This window comes from Amborella trichopoda, chromosome 5 (genome assembly GCF_054954075.1).
Source record: "Amborella trichopoda isolate Santa Cruz 75 chromosome 5, AtrichopodaSantaCruz75HAP2 v2.0, whole genome shotgun sequence".
NCBI classification, from domain to species: domain Eukaryota; kingdom Viridiplantae; phylum Streptophyta; class Magnoliopsida; order Amborellales; family Amborellaceae; genus Amborella; species Amborella trichopoda.
The window spans coordinates 1,645,791-1,660,434 of NC_142340.1; positions in this window are offsets into that span (position 1 = coordinate 1,645,791).

Genomic DNA, 14,644 nt, shown 5'->3' on the forward strand with positions numbered 1-14,644 from the left:
AAACTTGCTTGGAGCGCCATCTCCAACTACGAAAGGGCTTCGTCGGGCGTATATGTAGGGTGTGGTTTGCATGGAGCCGAGGTTCTAAACAATTAAAGTAAAGTGTATCTTCAAATAATGTCAAGAAATGTGGTTTCAATATTAGAAATTTGTGATAGCTTTAAAATATATTTTTCTTTTTAATTATAAACTTTAAAGGTTCAAAAATAGTGTAGATCGAGCAAAACTATGAAAACTTGAAAATCTTAAAAATTGACCGTCCAAGAATATATTACAAGATGCACTATTTAAAAAACTTGAAATCCATTATCTTCTCATGTCCATGCATCTTGATGTCGAGATGATCAATTTTGAGGATATTTAGATACCAAAACAACCTCTTCTAGTGAAAATTTTGAAATGCGCTTTAATTTGATTGTTTAGAACCTATTTCAAAAACTTGAAATGCATTTTCTTCTCATGTCCATGCATCTTGATGTCAAGATAATCAATTCGGGGATATTTAGATTTCAAAACAATCTCTTCTAATGAAATTTTTGAGGTGCGCTTTAAGTTGATTGTTTAGAACCCCGGCTGTATATCAATTTTTCCTTAATTATTATAAGTAAAATTCGAATACTCAAAAACGTATTAAGTAGAAAATGATCACTCCAATGCCATTACCCATCCCAAGCCCATATGAGAAGGATGAGGGTTGTGTTCGGTTCGCAGTTAGCACTTGAAATTATTGATCAAGTAGCGCAGAGAATTTTTTGAATCAGTTGTGGATCCAACCAGATTTTGAATCTAAAAAGTCTATATCGGATCCAAAATCTGTCCGAAAGATCGATAATGAAGTGGGGATGAAGGTTTAACCGTATCTTTTAAAATATCGGTCTGAAATTTAAGACTAGAGAGAGTTTTCACAACTTGTAACCATGCTCAAATTATGGGGCTTCTTTCTAAGACATAAAAACGCAAAATATAATGCAGAAAAGCCACAATGAAACGCAGAAAAGCCACAATGAAATGGGCTGTGGTTATCCCTGCCGAGGGAGATACTTCAGGGCTCTATGAGAGAGCCTCTGCAAGATGGGCAGTGGTTATCCTGCCGAGAGCATCTGCCAGATGGGCAGTGGTTATCGAGCCAGCTTCAGGTCTCTCATATGAGAGAGCCTCTGCAAGATGGGCAGTGGTTATCCCTGCCGAACCAGCATCAGGGCTCTATGAGAGAGCCTCTGCAAGCCCTGCCGAGCCAGCATCAGGGCTCTATGAGAGAGCCTCTGCAAGATGGGCAGTGATTATCCCTGCCGAGCCAGCATCAGGGCTCTATGAGAGAGCCTCTGCATGATGGGCAGTGGTTATCCCTGCCGTGCCACTCGTCGACACAGTTGCTATGGAAGGTATGGCGGCAGCGTCGCAACTCCTTGACGACCTCTTCATCCACGATGACATCAAATTTTGGTCGTTCAATCTTCTATTCTACTCGCACATCTAAAAAATACAAAAACAATATTCTGAAAAGTAAAATGACCAAAGTACTCTCACATCTAAAAAATTATTTTATCAAAATTTTTTTTTTTAATATTTTTTGTAGGTGCACCTCAATGAGCAGATGAGGTGTACCAAATTTCATAATTATATAGTTTGTTTAAAACAAATTAAAAATAAAATACTCTGAAGTATCGGATCTAAAATCAAACGGTGAGTTGCTCACTTGATCAATATTGGACGGCTGGATGACAAGTGATTTTCTACGTTGTAGAGAAAATATAGAAACCTTTCCCCATAGATATACATTATCTTTGAAAAAAGAAGATCATTTTACAGCACATAGAGAGATTTCGCTTAATCATTTAAAAAAAAAAAAAAAAATTATGTGGGACATGAGAAATCCCTCATCTTCTTTATTTTCTTTTCAAGCTAATCTCTTGATTTTTTTAATTCTCTTTGTTTTCTTGGCTTCCTCCCTCCAAGAAAAAAAAAAGAGTAACTTGGGAGGATTTTGTGATCCAAAATTTTCAGATCCATCTCTTGGGAGGATTTTGTGATCCAAAATTTTCAGATCCATCTAACTATTATCAGTTATTATTTTCTAGGAAAAAAATTGGATTTTAAAGATTTACTTTTTCTTGTTCTCAAAATAGAATTAATAAAAGTTAAAAAGAGCTACAACCAAAAGAAGAAATATCATGTTTTATGGTAGCATGATAGACGTTCTGCAATATGGGCAATAGTTAGCTTTGTCAAGCCACTCGTCAATGCAGGTAGGTACAATGGAAGATATGGCGGTAAGGATTCAACTCCTTCACGACCCCCACCTCCATGAAACCTTCCAATAGTTAGCTTTGCCCCACCTCCATGAAACCCTCCAATAGTTAGCTTTGCCCCACCTCCATGAAACCCTCCAATAGTTAGCTTTGCCAAGCCACTCGTCAATGCAGGTACAATGGCTGCAGGGATTCAACTCCTTGACGACCTCCACCGCCATGAAACCTTTCAAGCAGATTACGCAGTTTTCGTTCTTTGAGAAATATGGTGAAGACATTGCATCACTTCCGATCTCTGAGGCCGGGATAGTATTGATAACCTCCGGTGTGAGCCCCTGCTTCGTGTTTCTCTCCCTCATCATCACTCATTTCTACTTGGTCTCGGGGTTGTGGGTCCTCTTCATCATCACTCATTTCTTGGTCCTCATCATCAGTCATTTCTGTGTATGCGTAGAGGAGAAACCTGGTAAATTCAAGGATTTCGAGAGCTACACCATGTTTGCTAATTGGCGAGAAAAATCAAATATCCCATGAATTATACCATGTCCGCCTATGACGGAAGCGAATTCAAGGATCCCGAGAATTATAACATGTTTCGCTACGAACGCTTCTTTCAGAATTTGATTGAACGCTTCTTTCAGAATTTGATTCAAAGGGACCATTGCTAAGCGCTTGGGAGCTTCGATTTATGAAATTTGGGGTACGTTTATATAAAGGATAATGGTAGACAACTAAAATTTCGGGTTGGTTTATATAAATGATAATAGTAGACTACTATAATACGTTTGGGAGCTTTTATTTATGAAGTTTTGGGTAGGTTTATATAAAGAATAATGGTAGACAACTATAATACGTTCGGGAGCCTTTATTTATGAAGTTTCGGGTAGGTTTATTTATTTATGAAGTTTCGGGTAGGTTTATATAAAGGATAATGGTAGATGGTGGTTTGAAGATGAAGGAAAGAGAAAAATAAGTTACCCAAGTGCAAGTGCATCCATAACATAACTCATGATAATTTAGTTATAAAAAGACTCAAAAGTTATAAAAAGGACTCAAATCTACTTAAAAGATTAACTCATGATAGATGATAATTTAGTTATAAAAAGGACTCAAATCTACTTAAAAGATTTAATTCATGATAAATTAGTTATATAAAAAGGACTCAGATCTTGATTTTCACTTATTCAAAATCTATTTAGAAGCAATAACTCTAGAAATCTATTTAGAAGCAATAACTCTGGATAAGTTAGGTGCAAGGACCCAAGTCTCGATTTCCATTCTAGTTAGGAGTCCTAGTTAGAGTAAAGATTATTTTTAAGGACAAGTTTTCTATGTTTTCCCTAACGTTGAAACTTATATACTTCTCCTTATCCAACCGTCCATTTTGAATGGCGAGTTAAGATTGTCCGAATCACAATGTCACGTCTCTACATTATTTTATTTTTAATTATTTTTCTATAAACTATTTTGACACCAAATTTTGGACATCCAATCCTCTATTAAACTCACAATAGCAAAAAATATTAAAAAAATATTTTCAATAAAATAAAATTACCAAAATATCCCTGAAATTTTTAAGAGGTATTTTGGTCATTATATTTTATCGAAAATTTATTTTAAATATTTTTTGTAGGTGCGCCCCAAGGAGAAGATGGCACGTACCAAATTTCATATTCGTAGAATCTGTATAAAATAATAAAAATAAAATACTTTGAGACATTGGATCTAAGATCAAAAGGTGAGTAGCTCACTTGATCAAAATTGGACGGCAGGATGGTAGGGGAAGCATAGATCTTCTATGCTGTGTAAAGGAAATATAGAAACCTTTCCCTTTTTTTAAATTGTAATAGTTTTTTTTTGGGTTTTTTATGGGCAATCTTTGGAAAATATAGCGGACAGCCTATTTCTAATTTTTTGATAGTTTTAGCAAATAAAAAAATACCATGAGATAGAGAGTGAGAGATTAAAAATCTCAAGAGACAGAAAATTAAAACCTTTTGAGAGTCAGATTTAAAATCTTGATAATTTAGTACAATTATTGTGAGCAATCCTTACATCTCTATGGATTTATTAGTTTGGAAAATTGATTTAACTAAACAAAAAATAAACAACACATCGAATCATGGTCATTCCTCATACCTAGGGGCATGAATGGACCTAGACCCGGATTCGAGTAGGGGTCCAAAAATTGAGCCGAACGGAACGGGTCCAGGTCCAAATATTAAACTCGAAAATTATTTGGGTCCGGGTCCATGTGGACCCAACCCAGATCCGACCCGGATAGTGTTATTATTTATATATTATATAATATATAATATTTTAATTTCCAGCTTTCTTTGTTTAGGAAAAAAAAATACACCACTTTTTTATTTTATCAATTGAGAATTACATGTTCTCATTTTTAGATAGACCTGTTTAATACAAAAAAAATCTTGTGTTCAAATAACTAGATCCCTAAAAAAAAAATTCAAATTTTGATATTTTATATTATTTATTTGAGTAATGATCCTATAGGACCTTCCCCTACCCATGTGTATAGAACCCCAAAGGATCGCCATTAAAATTGGTACAGATGACTTTTTTATAGATACGTACCAAGTGCCAAATTTAATGGTGGTCCTTTGGAGTCCTACACACATAGGTAGGGGAGGGTCCTATAGGATCATTTCTCTATTTATTTTACATATTTATCTATCAAGTATATAGATCCTCGTTATCTTGAAAAAAAGAAGATCGTATTGCATCAAATAGGGAGAGAGAGAGACTTCATTTAATCATTTAAAAAGATAATTTATTTCGTGGGACATGATAAATTCCCGATCTTCTTTACTTTCTTTGCAACATAATTTTCTCGATTTTCTTAGCATTCTCTCTTCAAGAAAAATAAAATCCCTTCTTTTATTTAAAAAATCCCAGTTGGGAATAAGAATTTAGATCAGAATTAGATAAATATATTTTTTATCTATGTAAGATTATCCTGTTTAATAACAAATCTTGAAACAAATAATATCTCAGAATGAGCACAAATCTCGTTGACCGCAAAAATTGGCCCTCATCACTAGCACTTGTTATGCAATCCATATATAGTGAGCTTCTACACGAGCATATTGTATAACAACTTCCTCAGGCAAAACATCAACAACAACATGGAAGGATTTATGTGATCGTCCATTAAGCTATCATCAAATGTTTATTTCAAGAAAAAAAAATGGATTTTAAGTTCTTGACCACCAAAATTGTTAGAATTCAAGGGAGCATACATGCACAAACATTGAATGGAGAATGGAGAAGAGAAAATACAACATTTACTTAAAGAAGAGAAAACACAATATTTACGTGGAGAAGTGAAAACACAATATTTACGTGGAGAAGTGAAAACACAACATTTACATGGACAAGTGAAAACATAACATTTACGTGGTTCAGGCCGAAACTTTACGTCCACGGATCCAAAGCCCAACATGCTATATCTTCACTATTTTGGATGAATATTTACGTTTACGTCCACATATCCAAAGCCCAATACGTATATCTTCACTATTTTGGATGAATGTTTACCTATCTTTACTATTTTGGATGAATATTTACCTCAGTAAGTACCACATCCACGGATCCAAAGTCCAACATGTTATATCTTCACTATTTTGGATTAATGTTTACCTCATACCTCTCTATAGATGACAATTTTCACTATTTTGGATGAATGTTTACATCAATAAGTACATCTAAAAATATTCACTATTTTGGATGAATGTTTACATCAATAAGTACCTCTATATATAGATGATAGTATTTATTATTTTGGATGAATGTTTACCTCAATAAGTACCTCTATATATAGATGAAAAATATTACAGGAGATAAATATGATATGATTCTTGGAGATAAAAGTTCTTGGAGATAGAGGTAAATAGTATGAGGTCGTATCACAAAACTAACTTGATGACCATCTTCACTATTTTGGATGAATGTTTACATCAATAAGTATCGAACAATCACACAATTACAGGATTGTATGATTCTTAAAGATAGAGGTAAACAGTATGATGTTATATCACGAAACTATTTTGATGAATGTTTGTCTCAATAAGTACATATTGATGAATGTTTACCTCTATAAGTACATCTATATATAGAGGATAGGACAATCACACAATTACATGATATAAATATAGTATGATTCTTGGAGACACATGAGATAAATATTGTATGGTATGATTCTTGGAGACACAATTACATGAGATAAATGTGGTATGATTCTTGGAGATAGAGAACAATCGATTCTTGGAGATAGAGAACAATCATATGATTATTGGAGATAGAGGACAATCATATGATTCTTGGAGACATAGGAGATAAATATGATATGGTATGATTCTTGGAGACAAAATTACAGAAGATAAATAATATGGTATGATTATTAGAGAAAAAGTATGATTATTGGAGATAAAGGACAATCACATGATTCTTGGAGATAAAGGACAATCACATGATTCTTAGAGATAAATAATAAATATGGTATGATTCTTGGAGATAGAAGACATAATTACATGAGATAAATATGATATGATTCTTAGAGATTGAGTAAAGGTTGACCAAGTAACTTTAACTTGTCTCATACCTAATTGTATCAAGAGATATATACCAAAAGAAAGATCAAGAGACCAAAAGAAATAGCACGATCTTCTTATCTAAAATAGAATTTTTAGATAAAAAAAAAAGCTGCAACCAAAAAAAAGAAAAAACGATTTTAAGCTCTTGAACACCAAAAGTAAAAGAGAGGAGTTTAAATTGTAACCAAAATCAAAGATATTATAAAAATGAAAAGTAAAAGAGTTCACACTACAACCAAAAAAAATTAATTATATGTTTCATGGCAGCACGATAAACCTTGTGCATGTGCAATATGCGCATTAGTTAGTTTGGACGAGCCACTTGTTGATGTAGGCACCATGGAAGATATGGCTGCAGGGATACAACTCTTTGACAATATGCACAGTAATTAGCTTGGCCAAGCCACTTGTCGATGCAGGCACCATGAAAGATATGGCCGCAGGGATACAATTCCTTCACGACCTCTCCCTTTATGAAATTCTCCCAGCAAATTAGGCAGAAGTCGTTCTTCGAGAAATATGGTGAAGACATTGTGTCACTTCCAATCTTTAATGCTGGTATGCTATTGATAATCTCTGGTGCGAGTGACCGTTTCATGTTCATCTCCACTTCATCATCAAAGAATTCTTCATTCACTGCATCATCATACATTTTTTTCCTGTACGTTGCATACATGAAGAACCAGATGAAGAACCAGACGAAATAAGGGATCCCGAGAAGTATACCACAACTGCGAATGGAGTGGGCAAATTCAAATATCAGGATCCCGAGAATTATACTACGCTCAGCACGCCCGCCAATGGCCATGGCAAATTCAAGCATCCCGATATCTATAGCAGTTAGGCCGAAATCAAGCAATACTTCTTCCAGATTCCAAGACACCATTGCTGAAATTTGTAACAGTGAGTAAGGGTTCTATCAGTATTTGATTTCATGGCTAAAAATATGCTCATCCAATAACGAAATTAGTTTGGACTCTCTAATTCTCTCAGGACTCCACACCTTTGTATAGATAGGAGTAACTAAATTAGAATTTGAAATAAATTCTATTTCTATTTGGACTCCTCTAATTTATGTGCTAATAAATAATGACGTCACCATTGTGTACATAGGACTAAGATAAATGCCTTATCCTAAATAGATTAGCTTTGGCATATAATATATAGGATTAAAATGTGTTTGTGTTCTTGAGGGACTAAGATAAATCCTAATCTTCTTAATTTTTTTTTTTTTTTTTTTTCAATATAATCTTCTTGATTTTGCTACATTTCTTGACTAGATTTTCCTCCCTCTTTTTTCAAGAAAAGAGCCTCATTTTTTTTTTTTTGGATTTCGAAACTAGAAATTACAAGCTCTAAAGTGAAATAAAATTTTGCCCATTCAGAAAAAGGAATCTAGATCCACGTAATCAATTAAAAAATATATATATTATTCAAGCGTAGGAGGAGATATTATTTTGTTACAAAAACCCCAATCATGTTATTATAATGATATATTCCCATATAATATAGGGCAGTGATCTAATGCAACGGTTGTATCATACTATAATGCATCAACACTTCTAGAAAACCATGTTTGTGGCATTTGTATGACCCATAATATTGCACACACACTCCATTCATCTCAATAATCAATCCCAAAAAAAAGTTATATTTGAACCCTAGATATGATCAAAATTAGTCACCTCCAACAACGAATCTATAGACCATTCATTTGGTGAAATTCAAGATCTTAGTCTTTATAAAGTCAAAATCATTTTTTCCTTTTTTAACATTGTTCATCTAAATGATAATAAAACGATCTAAAAAAATTGAAAAAGAAAAAAATCCTTTTAAAGCCTAGATCTAAGCATCTTATCAAAATGGATGGCCTATGTTAATTAGGTTAAAAAATATTTTCTATATTAAAAGAGTGTATATTTCAAAACCATGTTAGGGCTATTTGAAGTTTTTGAAAGAGTGTATATGTCAAAACCATGTTAGGGCAATTTGAAGTTTTCATAGATATGTTGTTTTTGAATCTTTACATTTTATAATTAAATATCAAAATATATTTTAAGCTTTAAATTTTATAATTAAATATCAAAATATATTTTAAGCTTTTAAATTTTATAATTAAATATTAAAATATATTTTAAGGCTATGACAAAGATTTCCAATATTGAAACCACATTTCTCGACACTATTTGAAGGTAGGCTCTAATTTGATTGTTTAGAGCCTAGGCTCTATACAAACACTATCCTATATATATTGAGCAATGATCTAATGCAACAGTTGTATCATAGTATAATGCAAGGACACTTCTAAAAAACCATATCTGTGGTATTTGTATGACCCCAAATTTTACACACACACTCTCTTTATCTCAATAATCAATCCCCCCAAAAAAGAACGTTCAATTTGAATACTAGATATGGTCAAAATGAGTCCCCTCTAAAAATGAATCTAGACCATTCATTTTGTGAATTTCAAGATCTTAGCCTTTATAAACTTAAAATCATTTTTTTCTATTTTAACATTTTCATCTAATGATAATAAAGTCATTTAAAAAAATTGGAAATGAAAAAATTCTTCTAAGACCTAGATCTAAGCATTTCACCAAAATGAAATGCCTATATTAATTAGACTAAAAAAATACTTTCTCGGTTGTTTTTTCAAATTCTTCTTTTTTTTAATTGTTCATTAGAATAAAAAGAGGGTATATTTCAAGTCTTGAATCAAACAATTATTGCATCATATTACTATACTACGATTGCATGAAATCATTGGTCATATATATTTGATAGTTATAGTGTTCTCTACGGATTCTTTGAGATACTTACATATATATATATATATATATATGATAGTTATAGTGTTTATCTACATAGTCTTAGAGTAATAGATCTGCTTTATTAATAAATAAATAAATAAGATTATAATATATTATTAGATTATATCATATCAATATATTATAATATATTACGTCTAACATAATAATAAATTTATATGATATGTAATATAATTATATGATATAATAATATATGATATCTAATGTATTAATTTTATTACTAATTGGATTACATGCGTTGCATGTACAATGAATTAAGATATCGTGAAAATAATTTTGTTGATATGCAATACATAAACCAATCCCTTAATTAATCACATAAATATTACACATTTTCTATTATGGCATAATAGCATTACTAATTTCGGACATATGATGATAATTAATTAGGTAATGCATGACAACAAATAACATATACTAAATATATGAATAACAATTTCATGAGCACACATAATGCATGATAGATATAGGTGGAGAATCTACTTAAAAGATTTCTATTGCCAATCTCCATGAATGTTAACGTGAAATGCATAACATCCTATACTAAAACCAAAACAACCTCATTGTTGTCCCATGGCCTTTTGGTTATGAGCCATGACACCCGGTTGTATTGTTTATTACTTTTACTTCAAAGAGAACATCCTCAAAATAAGATTATGAAGTAACAGGTGCTTATGAAGTTGAAATAAAATAACTATATAGCTTAAGAAAGGCTAGGTTTCTCTAGCCTTTCTTAACTATACAACTTCAATCCTTGTTTTAACCTTGTTCTACAATATACATGAAATAATAAAATAACTATACAACTCCAATCCTTGTTTTAACCTTGTTCTACAATATACATGAAATAATAAAATTTAAAAATAAATAATAGATGAATACAACAATTTGCTTTTAAAGATGAATGTGTTTGTAAACGGGAAGAATACCTATGAATTACTTGAAAATAATACCTGAAGTTAATTTTTTTTTAGCTCTCTTTAGAAAAACTCAATAGCTGTTTTCTTGTGTAACAAAGCTACATCATCGATGAAAGCCACAGATGAAGTAACATTGAACTAATATTGAAGTTACTACCCCTTTTTCCTATCAAGACAACATTTTCCTAATATTGAAGCTCCTACACCTTTTTCCTATCAACACAACAAAGAAACGTTATCGATGAACCATGTTAGGTATTGAAGCACCTGGACCTTTTTCCTATCAACACAACAAAGAGACATCATCGATGATGTATGTTTGGTATTGAAGCACCTCGCCCTTTTTTTCCGATCAAGTGGTTCGTTTCAAGTTTTTTGCATAATTTTAACCAAATCCAGAATAAAATTTGTAGCAATAACCACAAAATAAATCTAAATCATGAAATTAAAACTAAATAAAAAACCATGAAACTAAACCGAACCAATGAAGGTTAAAAAAGCAACTAAAAATATAGGGAAGAGAGAAAGTAAACCAATGGAGAATGTACCTGAAAATTGGGGGAAGGGAGATCATGGGAACTAAAAAGTTGTTGGAGTTCTAATAGGTCTTAGGAAAGATAGATTATATATGCATTATTTGAAAGGATAACTATGTCCTCTACTTTCTTTTTATCACTCTATAAACTAAATTCTATTAAAATTTTGGTCTCCTAAAAAAAATATTTCAGTTTTGTTAGGTGTGTCTCTCTCCTCTCTCTCTCTCTCTTAAATTTCTCTCTCGAAATTTTGTTTAGGTGGGTACTCTCTATCTATCCCTTCCGCTCAAGACATGCTCCACGTTTTTTGGAGATGGATTTAGGGTATGTTTAAAGATAGGTACACGATTCTCTTTCTTTCTCTTTATTAAATTATATTTTCCCACTAAAATAGGTGATATTCTCTATCTTTATCTCTCTCTTTGCATATTTCCTCTCTCTCTATTTGTTTCCCTCTCTCATGGCTTTGGAGTCTCTCTGTGTAAAATCGCCTTACCTAGCATCTTTCTAAATTTTAGGATACCTCTTCAATAGCATGTTTTAAAATTTTAGGAGATATCTCATTAATGATTCTTTTTTAGAATGGTACTTCCTTAATGCTCTCTCGCAAGATTTTGGGAGACTACAAAAATAATCTTCATTTAGAAGATTATTGAGATGATCAATCAAAGGTTTTTCAACATTAAAACTACCTTTTTTTGATGGATTTTTGAAGTACATCCGTAGTTCTACATTCTACCTTTTTCTGATGGATTTTTGAGGTGCATCCGTAGTTCTACATTCTACCTTTTTCTGATGGATTTTTGAAATGCATCCGTAGTTCTACATTATAAGGTTACATTCTTATATAAACTTTTTCCCTTTTAGAATCCATAGACTCTATCTCTCTCTAAACATGTACCGTGTCGCTAAAATTTAAGTTCTCTCTTCAAGATCTTTCTAAATTTTAGGAGATATCTCATTAATATTTCTTTTTTAGAGTTGATATCTCTTTAATTTTCTCTCTCAAAATTTGGAGAGATTCTAAAAAAATAAACTTCTTCTCTCTCTCCACGCAACCCTCTTTCTTTCACGGACACGCACTCTCCTCTCTCTCTTCTCTCTATACATTAAAATTTAGGGACATTATTGTTAGGGCCTATTATGGAAACATTAAAATTTAGGGACATTATTGTTAGGGCCTATTATGGAAACATGTACCCACAATTTTTCTATATATAGGGTCCCTTCTTAAGGCAACCCTCTATCTTTCATCTATGGTTTAGGACGCGCACTTTCCTCTCTCTCTTCTCTATAAATTAAAATTTAGGAACATTATAGTGGTCTATTATGAAAACATGTTTCTATATATAGGGTCCCTTCTTAAGGCAACCCTCTATCTTTCGCCTATGGTTTAGGACACGCACTCTCCTCTCTCTCTCCTCTCTATACATTCAAATTTGGGGACATTATTGTTAGGATCTATTATGAAAACATGTACCCACAATTTTTTTATATATAGGGTCCCTTCTTATTCTTCTTCTTTTGACATGTGTGTCCATCTTTTAACTTTGGTTTAATGATGTTGTATAGATAGATAATATAATAAATTATTGGATTTCATCATATTAATATATTAAAGTATGTAATATTATTATAATATTATATATTTAATATGTATAATACTATTATATCATATTATAATTATATATTTTCTCTGCAATGTAGAAGATTTATGCTTCGCCTATCATCCACCCGGCCATGTTGATCAACTGAGCCACTCACCCTTTGATCTTAGATCCGATGTCTGAGAGTATTTTATTTTAAATTTGTTTTATACAAATTGTATGAATATGAAATTTGGTATGTGTCATTTTCTCATTGAGACGCACCTATAAAAAACATTAAAAATTAATATTGTGATAAAATATAATGACCAAAATACCCCCTCAAAACTTTCAAAGGTATTTTGGCCAAAATTAATTTTGTGATAAAATATAATGACCAAAATACCCCATCAAAACCTTCAAAGATATTTTGGCCATTTTAATTTTGGGAATATGGCCATTTTACTTTTGGGAATATTGTTTTTATATTTTTTAGATGTGCGAGTTTAATAGAGGATTGGACGACCAAAATTTGGTGTCAAAATAGTTTATAGAAAAAAAGTTAAAATTAAAATAATATAGAGATGTGACATTGTGATTGGGGCCATCTTAACCCTCCATTCAAAATGGATGGTTGGCTAGTACAATTATTGTGAGCAATCCTTTCAAATTTATGGATTTACAGGCATAGAAAATCTTTATACGGTGCTAGTTTAGAAAACTAATTTAACAAAAAAAAAAAACAACACATCCAATCATGGTCATTCCTCGTACCTAAGGGCAGCAATGGACCCAGACCCAACCCGGGTCTGGGTATGGGTTCAAAAATTGAACCCAACGGAATAGGTCCATGTCCAAATATTAAACTCGAACACTATTTGGATTTGGGTTCAGGTCCGTGTGGACCCAACCCAAATCCGACTTGGATGGTGATATTATTTATATATTATATAATATATAGTATTTTAATTTCTAGCTTTCTTTTTTTAGTTTTAAAAAAAAACGCCACTTTTTTATTTTATCGATCGAGGATTGCATGTTCTCATTTTGAGAATGATCTGTTTAATAAAAAATCTTATATTCAAATAACTTGATCCAAAAAAAAAAAAAATTTCAATTTTTTAGACTTTATATTATTTATTTTATATATTTATCCAAGGAAAATATCTCCATACCTTCTATTTTTAAGTTTCATTTCGCAATAGACTCAAGGTTTTAAAAGATATCTTTGAGCATAAAAATCGTAGATTTTATTTCTTCTAACCCCTCTAATTTAAACCTGAAGTAATTTAAACCTGCTTTTTTAGGTAAATAAATCTAAAAAGACATGCCTTGTCTAAAAGCCATCCCAAACTTCTAGAGAGAGAGAAGGGTTTGATGGAGGTGAGAGATTACCGAGAGGAGAGAGAAAAAAAGCCAAACAAATCTAAAAAGTAATTTAAACCTATTTTTTTAGGTAAATAAATCTAAAAAGACATGCATTTTCTAAAAGCCATCCCAAACTTCTAGAGAGAGAGAAGGGTTTTATGGAGGTGAGAGATATGGAGAGGAGAGAGAAAAAAAGCCAAATAAATTAAAAAGTAAACTTCTAAAGAGAGAGAGAAAGGTTGTATGGAGGTGAGAGATTACCGAGAGGAGAGAGAAAAAGCCAAACAAATTTAAAAAGTAATTTAAACCTATTTTTTTAGATAAATAAATCTAAAAAGGCTTGCCTTTTCTAAAAGCCATCCCAAACTTCTAAAGAGAGAGAAAGGTTTTATGGAGGTGAGAGATTACGGAGAAGATAGAGAAAAAAAGGTGTTCGGTGAAACACAGGAAGACAGAGAGAGTGAGTGAGAGATGCAAAAAGAGAGAAGTTTGGGGTATATAAGTGAAGAGAGCGAAATGATCGGGTTTAAAAAGAGTATGT